The 12,813-nt window shown below is 48.4% G+C and overlaps 1 long non-coding RNA gene across 1 annotated transcript; it reads right to left on the bottom strand.

Annotated features, from left to right (window-relative positions):
• Positions 1-55: 55 nt before the first annotated feature.
• LOC128072626 (uncharacterized) lies at positions 56-6,526 on the bottom strand. The gene is made up of 3 exons (XR_008202379.1): positions 6,387-6,526; positions 5,983-6,121; positions 56-4,213 (listed from the first exon to the last, which is right to left on the bottom strand). It is a non-coding gene; the product is annotated as an uncharacterized LOC128072626 (long non-coding RNA).
• Positions 6,527-12,813: the final 6,287 nt, after the last annotated feature.

The following is a 12,813-nucleotide window of genomic DNA, read 5'->3' as shown; positions in this document are numbered from 1 at the left end:
GGTCAGCAGCCAAAATGCTGGTGTGACACAGGGCCTTGGAGACACCTCTGTTGCTGGAAGAGCAACTGGGGGTGAGGCAGGTTACTGTGGGGTCAATGGCCATGATTTGCTTCCTCTGTGGAGGTGGAGCAGACCTTGGCCCATGGCACCAGTGTTCACAAACCTCACTTGCAGAAGGTCTGCTTTAAGAAATGCAGTGTTACTTCTGTTGCTAACCTGGAAAACCCCACACTGTGAAAGAATGGTTCCTTTAATGTCACAAAGGCAGGGAGACTCTCAACTCAGTGAGTAGTAGTAGCGTATGCAAAAGGATTGCAGAAAACCGCATGAGTAAAGATAATCACATGGCAAGCATTGAAGGGAAATTCGGCCTCTCTTTCTTCCCATCATTGTGTTTGGAATATGTTTCCAATTGCATTAGTCACAAAGCAATCAAAGAAACACATACACAGTGGTGAACAGAAGATGCTCTATCAGACCACATTATAGGGAGCTGTACACTGAATGCTTCATTGCATCAGAAAAAAATAGTATCCACATGGATTTAGGGCACAATGCAGCTGATTTCTCTGTTAACCATATGCTTTAACAGAAAAGGGAGAACAATTCTTCAAAACAGATGAAGAATTCCTTAGGAAGATGCATGCTGACATCCTCTTTGCCCCTTACATCCCTGCCCAGGATCCCACCTCCCTCACAGGATGCAAGGAAGGAGTGGGAAAACAACTGCTCTCTGTCTGGGTCACAGCTGCTCACAAATTATCTGATAAGTCTTTGCACAGCTTTGCACAATCCCCACGCAGCACAGGCAGGCAAGGCCTTATGGGGACATTGCTGCCCTGCCAACGCGCTCCTGCACCCAGCACGGCAGAGGATTCATGATGATGATGTGGAAAAAGCAACATTTTCCCATTTCTATAACTGATAACAGGCAGCCTGCACTGTTAAGTTGGTGCCACATCAGGGCTGAGCTGCAGAGTGACATTGGGTTTTTAACCTCTGTTTTCTTTCTGATTTTACTTTTTAGGTTGGAAAAGCATTGCGCAGCTGCACATTTAAAAAGACTAACAGGGACAGAAGGGGAGAGGGGAGGAGTAGGGAAAGAACTGCATATCATTAATGGATTTATCATAAAAATTTTCCTAATATTGAGCAGAAAGGAGGTGACAAGGACTTGTTATGCAAGTCCTTCCCTCAGAGGAGATCCTCACTGCATCTGTCCCATTCAGACCCCTGTCCTGACTCACCAGTGGGCTCTGGACATCTGCTGAAGCAAAGGAAAGATGTTGTGCAAGGTCTTTGCCCTCCAGTGCTGACGATTACTGCTTGTGCAGGGCAGTTGAATCCACAGCTGGAATGAACGCTTCTCTACTTTATCATTTTCCTTCCTGCTCTTTCCTTTCAAGGAGAGGAAGGAGAATTTTCTGTGCCACAACCAGCTGGCACTGCTTATCTCCACTTGCTGCACTGCTGCAGTGGCTGTAGCTACAACACAAACACTGCTGGCAGCTGCAGTTCTACAGAAACACCAGCCATCACTTCCTGGGTGCTACCGAGGCCCGAATTGAACGAAAAAAGGAAACAACAGGAAAGGGCCATAGAAAAAAAGAGAAGGAGCTGCCATCAGAATTTGCCTAAGCAGCCAGTGGTGCTTGGCACTACCTGAGGCACCCTGAGATTTCTTAGGCAGCATGGAGCTGCTGGATCCAGCAAAGCATCTCCAGAGACCAGTCAATGCAGAAGCAGCTGCTGGAGGGCAGAAGTGACACCTAAGGGGGTCTAAAATAGCGCTGGACACCAGCATCTTCCTCTAGAGATAGAGACAACTGGAGAGGGTTAATTCAGAGAGGCAGAGGGGGGAGAAGAAAAACATCTGAGCAAGCAGTCTGATTCTCTTGTAGTGAACTTCTGTATATCCTCTGTTTCCCTTTTTTTCTATCTCTGTGTACTGATGCTTTGCAGAATGGCAGATGAAAAGGGGGTGCGACCCAGTGCTGTCAAAGGCAATATTCTGTGGCTGAACAGAGCAGCATTACCAGGTGCTACGTGAGTGACCTGAGAGACAGCGCAGCCCCGTTTAGTGTGAGCATTACATGATGAGGTAATAGCTACCTGCAGCCTTTTGCAGCAGGTTTTGCTAACAGCAGTCTGCTCTGCTGCCAGGTCTCCCAATGCACATCACTCTGTGTCTGTCCCCCACCTCAGTTATGCCTGTCCATCTCGCGTCGGCAGTGATGGATCTCTCAGTCCTGGACATCCTCTCTGCAGTCAAGCATGGCTCCAGCTTCAGTACTTTCAGGCACTTTCTGTTAAGGGAGCAGCACGAGCAGCCTCCAGTGGACACATTTAATCAGGACACGCATAACCAACCTTCTACTCCTACCCAGTACTGCATTCTCTTGCCCTGGGGAAATTAACTGCAGCTCCCAGAGCTGAGTGGCCGCTGGGCAGGATAAAGTGCAGCTGCAGGCTAACAGGCAGAAGGGCCGTGGGCAGCATTGTACATGGAAGTCCTTAGCTCCAAGTCATGCACCCTGCTCATTGAAGATGAAAGAAACCTGCCCTCGAGGTACTGCTTTAAACAAGCATGGCTTCTGTATCTGATGCATGTTGAATCCAGACGACATTACCTTGGTTTGACTTGCTCTTTGCATCCACAAAAAGAAGCTAAATACATAGAAATCTCTCTAGTCAATACACACATCCACATAAGAGTTTGCAGCAGTTACAATGCAGAGATCTGAAGGATTCTGCACCATGAGCCTCTCCTGTGGGCCTTTTGGTGATTTGGGCATCACTGTTATTTGGATCATCTCAAAGACTTTCTGGGCATCACAAACATATGTACACACCCTCAAGAGCAGTAAGGTTTTGGCTTGGTAGAGTGCCATTCAGTTTTCCACTTGCTGCTAGAAATTCACGTATCTCCCTGCATTAATGATTTCATCTCACACCATTTTCTTTTCAGCAGTACTCAGTGGAAGTCAGTAAGAGAAGCCCATATGATACTATCACACACACCTCTGTTGTTGTCCAGCTTGATCCCAGAGCTGACTGCTTTCTCAGGCAGTGCCATCCCTCTCCTTCCAGCAGAAGGCTTTGCTGCTAGCTGAAGGACTTTCAGTTGCTCATTATACTCTAATCTGATTTTCTGCTTTATTTGCTGCCTGCTCGCTCTGACTCCAAGTCTTCCTGCAATTCAGTGGTCTGAGAATGCAGGTCACTGATTCTGTCAGAGCTGCTTCCTCCTCCACCTTCTCTGAGCTGCTCGCTGCTCTTCTTCCTTCCTGGGCAGATCCTTGTGCTCCTCAGGCTGCATCTACAAATGTGACACCTCCCCACTATCCTGCATTATGGATAAGCCTTCACAATGATAAATATTACTGCTTTTGTAAGAGAAGAAAGAACCATGCCTCTTGCAGCTCATCTATTGATGACTGCATGGAAAGAACCGATTCCATACACCCATTCATGCTGAGATTCCCATACATAATTACTCAGCTGCCATTAATTATTATTATTATTATTATTTTAAGCCTACAGGATATCGTGATGTCTTTCTCCCTTTTTTCTGTTTTTAATGTGATAGCTCATACAGACTGTGCTGTGAACAAATGAAATCAGATGTTCTACCTTCGACAGAAACCCCTGACAAGCTCAATATTTTATGATTCAGGAGTATTTATAATTCAGCATTAGTCTTTCAAAATGCATACATATGTACATACACTCTCTTTTTTCTTTGATTTAATAGTTTAATTCTGTAGCTTCTCATCACCCACCTGAACCATCATCACTTTTGAAGAACTAGAAACCTGGAGATATTTGCATTTGTTTCATATTTCCTACTAGCTTATTTTTCAAGTAACATCCAAGAGTTTGTTTTTAAATTATATTTTTCTATTTTAAAATGACTCCTGTACATCTCTCCCCTGCTCCTGCTGTGTTATCCAAGTCCTGTTAGTGATGCCCAGAGACCAGCTCTCTCTGGATAGATTGGTAGCAGTATGCCTGAAAATAACCACTCCACAGTGGGCCTCATTCACTGGGATTTACAGCATCTCTGTGTGCTGAAACCCTGATGACGTGGTGGTTTCCAGCTCCTGCCTCGGAAAGTCAGTCCAGAAGAATCAACCAGGAAAGATTTCTCCCTGTGCCCAGAGTGCGGCACAGACTCAGCGCTGAGCCAGGCAAGTGCTGCAGGAAATGGGACCTGAAAAAAAAAAACACAGGAGATTTTATTTTATGGCCAAGGACACTCACTTATCTCCACAGTGCCTGCAGAGCACTGGACCATCTGTTTTCTTTTAAGAAAAAAAAAATAAAGGAAGAAAAAGAAAAAAGCCTTAAGAAAAGCTTTGCTGTTGCTTTTACAATCAGCAAGATAAGAAGAACAATCCACAATAGCATCACGGCACAGAGCTGCTGCAAGAGCTGCTGATCCAGGGCTGCTTTGCAGCCAAATGGTTTAAAGAGTCGTCATCCCTCATGCTGCACCATTTGTATGGCTGTCCCAGGAAGCACATCCATATGCCATCAGCCTGCAGGTACCCAAGTTCTCCATTCTGGCCAGACAAAAAGGTAGGTGGGAAAGAGCAGCACCTCTCTGTGCTGAAACACAATCAGGCTGCTGGGGAGGGAGAGCACAGGAACTGTAACTGTGAGCAGCAGCTGACAGACCTCAGGGCTCTGAGTGCTGACTGTGGTCACTCAGGCTGCACCCAGCCTTCTCCCACAGCCCTGTGGGATGTCCTCAGCCTGAGGGCTGCCTGGCAGCACCAGGCCCTCACTGCAGCACGCTGAGGAACCTGCCCCAGCACTGAGGTCAGGGGTGGATAGTCTTAAAACAACAAATGTCTCCCCAGTGCTAGGGAACATCTGTGTCACATGCCCTCCTCCCACCACACTGCTCCCTTCCTCCCCAAAGAAAAAGAAAAAAGAAGGAAAAAAAGAAAAAATAAAAGGCAGTGGAAATACTGAGCTGTGCTACACCACGGGCAATACCCCAGCTTTCTTCCCAGCTTTCCCAGTTCCTTTGACCCTCTCTCTCACACGTGCTGAAGCAGTTTGTAGTCATGTCCAGGTTTGCGTTGCTACTAACTCCATTAGCTCATGGATTTCTTTTCCCCTGGAGTTCTGGCAGCTGCTGATGCCTTGCCAGTCAATTTCTCATATGTTTCCTTTCAAAACAGAATTGAGTTAGTGAGCATATGTAATGAGGCACAGTAGGAAGAAAAAAGGCAGATAACTGCTGACACTGACCAGATGCCTTTCAGCTGCTGCAGCACCAATAGGAAGTACGGGTAAACGTCAGGTGAGTGAGAGAAAGCAGGACGGAGAGCCAAAGAGCCTGCCAGGATTTGATCATAGGCTGCTAACAGGGGGCTTTGGGAATTTCCTGCCCTCAGGAGATGAACGTTTCTCAGAGCTTTCCAAGCACAGTGCAGTACAAGGAAGAGGGAGAGTGAGGCTCATCTGCATTACAAAAGTGCTGAGAGTGTGGGAACCACTGGCTGAAGGAAGACCACAGAAAACTGCAGCCCAAGGGAGCAGGGCACAGAGACAATGACAAATGACTGAAAAACCCAGCCTACCTGCGCCAGCACGGCCGGCCCTACAGCCTGCTCCAGCACCGAGCAAGCAGCAGCACTGCTCTCACAGCTCTGATGCAAAGTCCCTCTTTCTTTATGAGCCGTGGCTGGTACACAGGAAAGGAAAATCACAGATCACACACATGATAGCAATACAGCTCCTCTGCCCAACCTCGTTTAAGTGCTCCGAAATGCTTCACAGGCTTCTGTGAATGCAAATAGTTGCTGACAATGTTTCCTTCCCTACGTGGAATTTCAGCACATTTTGGGGCTGACAATGTCATCAGCTCCCCTGGCACTGCATCAGCTTCTGGGCTGAGCTTCATAACAACTCTTCCTTTAAATAAATAAATAAATGCATAAATAAATTGTTGAAGTTACATGAAGTTACCTTGGAGGAGCTGGGGATTGCTTTCTGTTGACAGGAAATAGGCCTAGCAGCTTTGTTCACAGCATTTTTCTGGAGCGTTTATTTTTTGACTCTGAATTCCAGATCCCCACTGATGACCAGAACTGCAGCTGAAGGCTTGCTGAAGAATTGGGAATGCAAAATTTTTAATCTAAGTGGTTTTCTCACTTCTGTTTGCCAGATATTTTATTAAGCGTTAGGAAAATAAGCAAATTAAACCTCCCACTGACTTTATTATAAATAGATCAGGCACTTCAAGCCCTCCAGTTATTTGCAATTTGTTTCAAGAAAAATAAGCTGTTTTTCAATCCTGATGTTCTTCCTGCAGTGTGAAGGAGGAAGGTGCAGCCCTCCATCCCTCCCCTAGAGCTCGCTTTTAGACCCACCTTCTTCCTCCTGCGTGAGTCCCTTCTGGCAGCTGATGGAGACATTTTCCACTCTGTGCTTGTAAGGGGAGCTTGTACAAGATGTCTCCAGCATCTTTCAGAGGAGAACCCGTCCCCCGGGTTGGCACCTCTCCAGGAGAGGTTACATTTCCTCAGCTAGCTGAGGCTCTTCCTTTGCTTTTAAGAGCAACGTAAGTGCCTCTCCCCCTCCCCACCCCCCCAGGCACAGCACTTGGGATGTCAGTGTGTTGAGGCCCCGCAGGTAGGAGGCAGAAGGCACCGGGTATAGAAGGATCCAGAAATAAAGTCCTGCAGAGGAAGTTCAGAAATAGCCGACCTTTTCCTGTAAGTCTGGGTTTTTTGTTTGTTGTTGTTTTCGTTTTTGGGACTTCTTTTACCCTCAGTGACGGAGCAACCAGGAAAAGGAGAGGCTCTGAGAAACAAGATGAGGGAATAAAAATCTTTCAAAGCAAGTGGAGGAGAAAAAGAATGGTTTAAGGAGGAATAGTAGCAAGAATAGACAGCTTTCAGATTTTTTTAAAAAAGAACAGAAACCAAAGCAGCAGGAAAACCTCCTTCCTCTTCCCTGCAGACTTCAGCTCTGCCCTTTGCGGATGCCCACATAGCTCCACAGTGCCAAGGGTGGGCTGCAGCATCTGTGTGGCCATGCAGAGCCACTGGGGTCAGCCAGATGGGCCCCAGTGTGTGTGTGCCCTCAACAAGGGACATGTGCCAGTGTGGTGTTGGAAACAGTACAGAAGGAGCAGAGATCATCTTTGGATGGATCATCAGAGTTGGAGTTGCATTTCACAGAACCATAGAATCATTAAGGTTGGAAAAGACCTCTGAGATCCTCAGATCCAACCCCTCCCCACCATGCCCACTGACCACATCCCTCAGTGCCACATCTCCACAGTTCTTGAACACCTTCAGGGACATTCGCTCTACCACCTCCCTGGACAGCCTATGCCTGTGCCTCACTGCTCTTTCTGAGAAGAAACTTTTCTTAATATCCAACCTGAGCCTTTCCTACCACGACACATCAGATTAACTAGTGTCTGGTGTATTTGCAGTTGCCATTTGGATCAAATGGGAGTTTGTTACACAATGAAGCGTCCCACCCATTCCTCCCCCCAGCCTCCATGGTGCCCATAGTCCCCAGTCTGCCCCTCGGTGACACGATTGAAGCCCACACCCTGGGGTCTCACCTCTCTCTTCCACAGCCTTAAAAGGAAAAGCAAAATTGAATTCAAATGCTTTGAAGTTCTGCAATATAAACAAGCTTCTTCACGTGAACTGCAGTGAGGAAAAAAATCACAGAATGCTCCGTAAGGCATAATAAATCTGGCATCTATTGCATTTCTCTCTGCACCCCGTGGCAAATAATACATTAAAGACCTTAAAACAAAGTGCTCAGGGACACCACATTATTAAGGAGCTGCAAGTCAGCCTGGCTGTTTTGGAAGGCAACCAAAGCACTAGAACACATATTGAGATGGAACCAAAACCCAGCGTGGAGCTGCAGGGCAGGCAGAGCACAGCAGGAATGGCACTTGATTTCAGCTCCTAAAACTGAAAGCATTTCTTATACAATTAGAGAGAGTTTGATGCCAGGTGTATTTGGAGGCCTGGAGCAACTGTAAACACATAACTATAGGAGTGAAAAGAACCTTCTATGCTGCAGACACAAAGAGTGTGAAAAATGGAAATGTACATGCGATGGAGGCAGCTTGGAGCAGTTTGTCTGAATTCCTTGCTGGCCTGGTTCTAAGTCATTGTTATCACAGATCCCCAACAGCTGAGTGATCTCTGATAGAATGATGATGTTAAGGCAGTCGCTGTGTGAGGAAGGCACACTCACACACTGGGCGGATCTCGCAGGCGTAACTTCTAAACAAGCACTGCACAAAATGGATGGATTCTGATTGGGTTTCCAGTCTCTCTTTAAGGCTGCTTTGGAAAGCCGATTAAATGGGATTTAGATGAAGTTAAAGCTTGTCTCTGCTCCTGTCAGGGGAAAACATTCACAATTGTTATTAGTGATTGATCTGGGGGCCGTTGCTCACTTTTCTTTGGGCAGTGTCTGAGCCTGTTCAAAATCCTGGCTGCAACTTTTCAGCTGATTTCTGCATTACAGAGGGTTACACCCAACTGCTGGAATCAAACACCCTTCAGCACCCAGGGAGGGCAATTTCTGACTGTGGGCACTTTGGGCTATAAGCACTTAGGACTGAGAATCCCATTGCAGCCAGTGGCAGCCAAGAACCAGAGAGGAGGAGGAGGAGGGAGCAGCGCTCCCACCAAAAGGTCTGATCAGGGGACCCAATCCCTGCCAGTACCACTGAGCCTCCTATCCCTGGAAGCTACTGAATGGCTCAGCCAACAACTATTCCTCATCCTCCAATTCCTAACTCATAATATCCTCAGGCAAAAACAAGGTCAGGGCTCACTCCTGGCAGAAGGAGCACACCTGCAGCAGTGAGAAGGAGAGCTATGGTGACACTGCCAGTGGGAACACCTGACATGGGCCCCACCTGTACTTGACCTCTTCACATTGTTACCGGTGTGTTTAGGCATGTTGCCCTTGCTGGAATCAGGACACACAGGCAGCCTGACTGGCCGCAGGAGATGCACTACTTCAGTCATCTTCTAGATTGTCAGAGGAGTCAGGTTAATTTCCCAGGAAAAACTAAAAAATGTCAATAAATGTTTTGCAAAATCTGGGACAGAGAAACAATCAGGTCTGAAATCTCTAAGTTTTGAGCAGCAACATCTTTCATATTTATGTGTAACTTCCCTCAGGAGCAATGACCTCGCCTCCTGCCCTTATCAGCAGGAATCAGCCTTCCTAATGGGAATTACAGCTGCAAAATTGGAAGAAAAAGAGAAAAAAGGAGAGGAGAGAAGCTTTGGAAACACAGACTACTTTTTCCCTACATGAAAACCCCAGTTGTCCTAAAGGCAGACTGAGTGCTGGGGAGGCAAGGCCATGCTGCATCTTGGCACTGGGGCTGCCCAAGCCCTATCCTGCTGCCTCCCCAGGGCCTCACAACCCTTTGTGTTGGCTCCCAGTGAGTTAAAAAGTGGAAGAAAAAGAGCCTGCATCCCTGCTGCCACACTGCCATGGCAACGCTGCTACTTCTCCCACTTCCCCATTCCCTGCGGCATCAACATGGGCCCAGGAGCAGCCTGAGTTCCAACAAAGCCCGTGGACACTGGTCCCCCATGCCTCAGAAACAGTCACTGGCCTGGGCAAGGTAAGGACATGGCTCCCACGGCAGCACATCAGGCCATTCACATGGAGACCCTTGGCATGAAGACCCCGTGAGCACAGGAGGAGCGGGCACTGCCCATCCCAGCCCCAAATCCAAACTGCTGGGTTGCTCTTCCACTGGGTGAGTGCACGCTTTGCAGAACATGGCTCAGGTGATTACACTTCTGTTTGAAGGTATGAAACAGATGCTCAGGTTTTTGGCTTTGTAGAAACTCTTCAGTTTGCTAGAACAATGGGGGTAGAATTCCCCAAAGGCTTACTTTGCTTTAAAGGATATTTAAAGACAACGATAAATCCTATCCCACTGGGCATGGCAGTCTCCTGCTCAGCACCCACAGTGCAGAGCTGCTGCAGCCAAGGGGGCAAGGAAGTTGCTTCACTGCAGCATCATCTTCAAGCAGAGGCTGGCACGGAGGCTGCAGAGCTCACCAGCTCTTGACACTTCAGCTTCCCCAAGTAACTGTCTGCCAGGGGGATTACTTTGCACTTTGTTTTGGTTTGTAACTTGTTCTGGAATTGTAAAAATCCCATTTAGCCTTTAGCTGCAGCCAGCTACTAGTCTGAAGGGTAACCCTGTGACGGCACCGGAGTTCTCTGCTCACTGAACTACTCTCTGCCCACAGTATGGAAGCAGGATGCTATAGCTTTGCCAAAATATTTTACTGAATGAATACAATTTCATTCAGTCTCCACAAGCCAACTTAGCAGTGCCACATGACCCCAACTGGCAAGAGGCAAGGGTTACATCTTAGTTCAATTTTAATTCAACACAGCATCAACGCTTATTTACCGCACTCCATAAAATTCATGTGAAAAAATACCTCTGGCAGATGAGTAGCCCTCTTACTCCAGAAATGCAAAAGCACAACAAATCAAGTCAGTGCACGTCTGCAGGATCATGCAAGGCTGGCAGCAAGACGTGTGTTAGCGAGATTCCTGGCTGCAGTCTCCACGTGCTCTGTGGCTCTCATTGCATCTGGCAATCTTAGGGAATTCCCTCACTACCTCTGTGCTGTGCGGGGGGACCTGCCAGTCATTGGAAGTAACTAAGGGCCCGTCTGTGTCATGTGCCAGCCAGCCAGCCATGGCAATATTGTAAAGGAGCACAGACACTCGTATCCCAACCGTCCTGTAGATACTCAAATGGTTTTGAAGGAAGCACCATCTGGCCATTGCCTTTTCCAGTGCCCATGCCACTGCTACTATGCCACATGGACAGTGCTGCTGGATGAGCCGCTCAGACTCTCCCCCAGTTTAGGTGCAGCTTCATGAGTCCTGGCAGCAGAGGAGAGGATGGACTGATAAAATCATGCCTGACAGCAGAAAGGTTCAAGCTTGTCTGCAGTGTAGGTGTTTTACCTCCACACCCTGGGATTACACACCTTGCCTGCACAGTCCGTGGTTAGTGCCTGGGAATTCTGCCCTGGCCAAGAGCCACCAGACCCCTCTGGTCATGACTGTAGTGCTCCTTGAAGTTATGGTCTTTGTTTTCTCACTGGAGGAACAACATCTGGGTACATCCAGACCCTCCCTGGCCCAGTGGAAGACCGTTTCAAGCCTATGCATCTACAGACAGCGCAAACGTGAGGACCCACCATGGCCCTGCAAACAACCATGACTAGCATCAAAGTTTACTTGACAGAGCAAATGCAGTTGGCCACAGACCAGTCACAGGACAGCCTGTTTAGTATTGAGACAGTGATAAAAACTTCTGTGCCAGACAAACCTGGAGCCAGGAGGCTGGAAGCAAAGTCGTCACGATGGGCTGGGATTTGTGGAAGCTCTGGACCAGTTGCCACCCATTGCACCTCTGCCAAACCTCGTGTCTGCCTGCAGCACACAGGCCTTCTCTTATCCCAGTGGGGAGACAAGACAGGTCTGGCCTGAGTTTGACTGCCAGGTCCTTGGCTGCAGAAAGAGCAGGACATGAGATGGGAAACCGGGATCAGAACCTGGGGTTGTGAGGGTGCTGGTGGGTGGAGGTGGGCCTGCATGGACCTGTCTTGCCAAGCAACCCCCCAGCAGGACAGTCTGCCTGGCCCTGCCCTGGCGCTGTCCCAGCTGCAGGAGGAAGATGAGGGCTTGTCCTCACCCTCCCAGCACTCCTGGTTCTGCTTCTGTGCTCCTGCAGTGACCCTAGCCTTCATATGAGGACCATCTCTCCCACTGCTGACTGGGAAGGAGATGGCAAGGGGAAGATCTCCGCCCTTGGCAGGAGGGGCATTTCTGAGATAATCACAAGGGAAAAAGAAACAAGACTGCTCTTCTTCACTTCTGGGTTTAACACACACTCCAAATGAGAAGAGGACAGGCAATCTGGTTGTCTGCACTTTCACATGCAGCTTATTACAACAAACCTTCCAGAGTGGTTATTGACAGCTCCCCACAGCTACAAACTGGCTCTTGTCTTGTTGCAGTCTGCTGCCAAGCATGTGAAGCTGCTGCTGATCAGGCGCAGCCTCACGAGCTGATTGCACTCTGGCTCCTTAGGTCCTCCTTCCCTGGCCACATCCTAAGGAAACTGAAAGATGAGGTTTGTCAGAGCTCAGCTCATTCCAGTCCTGAGCTTGCCCTGCAACAACAGAGTTTAAAGAACAGGTGACATCAGCGCTGACAGTGTGGCCTTGCTGCCCCAGGGACCCCTTTACCATTTGGCCAGCATTTCCGTGCCCATCCCAATGGGAGAGACCCAAGATGCTATCTCCTGTGAGGCTACAGGGAGTGGAGCAGCTCTCCCAGCCCTCCACATCCTTGCTACATCGTGTCATTGCTCCCAACTAAAGAAGTGAGGAACACATACCATACCGAGTGTGAGCAGCACAAGTGCATCGCGTTGAGCAGAGAGATTTATCGAGGGTTGCGTCAGCACCAGGGCTCGCAGCATCATTTCCCACATGGCGCAGGCAGGGAGCTGCTCCCCAGGGACGGCTTCATTGTGTGCCTTCAAGCTGGGAGCCATGGAAGGGAAGGAGTGCAGGAAGCCAAACGGTGTCACCGTAAATCCTGTCACGCCTAACGATGTTTTCTCAAGCATGTTTTCCTGACTTCCCTCCCGCGAGATCAAACCTAAAAGATGGTTGTGCTTCATCTATGGGGAGCCCAGAAACAAAATGTTTCCCAAGAAATAAACACATTGCAGTCTGACCGTGCTCA

Source organism: Tympanuchus pallidicinctus, unplaced genomic scaffold (assembly GCF_026119805.1).
Source record: "Tympanuchus pallidicinctus isolate F22 unplaced genomic scaffold, pur_lepc_1.0 scaffold7, whole genome shotgun sequence".
In the NCBI taxonomy this organism is placed as follows: Eukaryota; Metazoa; Chordata; class Aves; order Galliformes; family Phasianidae; genus Tympanuchus; species Tympanuchus pallidicinctus.
Note: the sequence above shows the minus strand (reverse complement) of the source record. Positions and strands in the feature narration are given on the sequence as shown.